Source organism: Sinocyclocheilus anshuiensis, unplaced genomic scaffold (genome assembly GCF_001515605.1).
Source record: "Sinocyclocheilus anshuiensis isolate Anshui unplaced genomic scaffold, SAMN03320099.WGS_v1.1 scaffold285, whole genome shotgun sequence".
Taxonomy (NCBI): domain Eukaryota; kingdom Metazoa; phylum Chordata; class Actinopteri; order Cypriniformes; family Cyprinidae; genus Sinocyclocheilus; species Sinocyclocheilus anshuiensis.
The window spans coordinates 153,498-156,026 of record NW_015539825.1 but is presented as its reverse complement, the minus strand read 5'-3'; positions in this window follow the sequence as shown (position 1 = coordinate 156,026).

Here is a 2,529-nt window from a genome sequence, read left to right as displayed (position 1 = left end):
AACCCCTCTCTCTAACTCGTCAGCAAGCTCCATCTGCGATCCCCACGATCTCAGTCTCCTCGCTGCCTCAGCAACGGCAGGACCCAAGCCGCGGGGGGCAGACGACTGTCCCAATTCCTTCGAAAAAAGGAACAAACGAGAGTGGAGCTTTCTCACTGAGAAACGCTCACAATGAACGCATTCCGTTCCCTCGAGAACAGAACGTGTGTGCTCTTCGCCCAAACACATAACGCAAAGGTCGTGTGCGTCATAACATTCAGATTTAAGAATAAGATATTTTTTCACCCAAGATTTTTACAAGTGGAAATGTACGTTTCTGGTAGAATGTCCCATAAATATATACCAAGTATATAAAGGACTGAATAAAGAGTCATAATATGTAAATATATCACTCATGAATGAAATCAAGTAATTTTGAGGCAGAAAGAACAGTTCACTTAAGTAGAGGCTGTAATCACTTTTTGGCAAGTCGAAAACAACATTTTGTGGTTTGTATTGGCCCTTTAGAGGTATTTCAACAGGTAAAAAGGACTGAATGACCAATAATCTGTCAAATATAATAACCATAAATGAAATCAAGTCATTTTGAGGCAGAAAGAACAGTTCACTCAATAAGCAGAGGCTATAATAATTTTTTGGCAAGTGTAAAACTGCATTTTATGGGTTTTATTGTCCATTTAAAGGTATTTAAATAGGTAAAAAGGACTGAATGAGCTATAATCTGTCAAATATAATAACCATAAATGAAATCAAGTCATTTAGAGGCAGAAAGAACAGTTCACTCAATAAGTAGAAGCTGTAATCACTTTTTGGCAAGTGTAAAACTGCATTTTATGGGGTTTATTGGCCATTTAAGGATATTTCAACAGGTAAAAAGGACTGAATGAGCTATAATCTGTGAAATATAACAACCATGAATGAAATCAAGTAATTTTGAGGCAGAAACTACATGTTACTACATATATCACCTGGTAAAAATCACTGGATTGGTTGGCACAAAGCAAGTAAAATAGGCTTCTATTATTGCCTATAATCACGTAAATATCATGCCAAATGATATTACGGTAAACGGCAAACACTTCTTTGGCCACAATTTTAATTATTCCGTTACAAGAAAAGTTTATTTGCTATTAGCACAGACATATTACCACTGACATAAGGTTATGTGTATTTGCAGGTTATGGTCATTTGATCCTGATAAAAGCAGCCATAGACTTGTAGAAACTGGGGCGGTACAGATTTAACATGCTGTGCGCGCTCCCATGGACGGCAGTCAGTTTTCGGCAGACAATCAATTTTCGGCATGACACCGGTTCATGGAGTGAAAGTGGCGTCCGCGGTGAGTATAGAAGAGTGTTGTTTAGAGGCAGGTGAAGTTGTGCACTGTTAGACATTTCTGTAATTTCTACAGTTATTTACTGTATATCACCCAGTATAATACTGCAAATTCCCTTTACAGTAAATAACTGTAATACCCTTTGCATCATTGGAATCTTCTGTGACGTCAAACCCCAAATACAGAGACTTACTGTATTTTAAAAAATTGCTGTATACTACTGTATTTGCCGTAACGTCCTCTTTGGCGCCATTCTATTGAGGTTGCTTTATTTTCCTCATTTCTCACATTTGGATTGACAAGATGTGACTTACACAGTGTCTACAACGCCGCAACAGCTTGCGACTGACTACACTTGATGTTACATCGCTTGTAATGTTTGGAAAATCCGTTTGTCCTTCTTGTCAGAAACAGCGCGAGCGCTTGGAGTGCATCTGTACGTCAGAAATATACAGGGGCATCACTTTACTGTCCGCATCCACTGTAGATAGTATATATAATGGGTTCTATATTGTCTTTTGTTGAATCGAGTCGCGCCGCGCCGTGCCACTCGCGTCCGAGGAAGACATGGAACCAGCGCGGCAGCGCCGCAGGTCTTGCCCGGGAATGAACCCTCGAGAGTTGAAGAGCTCCGTAGAACATTTGCGCTGTGTATCGATGCACCTTATGAGAGAATAAGACCAGCAAGCAAGGTAAAAAATATATGTACGTTTGTCTGTGTGTTTGTGTCAGATTTTTGCACACTAGTTTAACCTAGTAACGTTAACATTTACCCATCAACATAGCGGTAACAAACTTTAATATGGTAAACTGCGCTGTCGTTTCAAACGACTTTTGTCAGATCATTGAATTACCGTATTAAAATTACTTTTAACGAGCAATGCTTATCTTGTATTAACAATAAGTTAACTAATGTGAATTTTTTTTTCAAGTGTTAGTAGTTAATGTTGGCCAGTAGCATATTGAGAAAATAAAATCGTATATTAGCTAGGTTAAACAAGTTTTATGGCTAGCTGCCTTTCTAGTTTTATAATTAGTTTGTTATAGTTTTTAATGGAATTGAAGATTTACTGCATTTTTTGTATTTGTGTTTTAAAGGCAACTGTAATGAAGCATCAAGAAAGACATGAGCATGCCAACCACCCTGAGACTGATAATTCATGGTAAGAGAACAACTATGGTTTTGAGAGGTT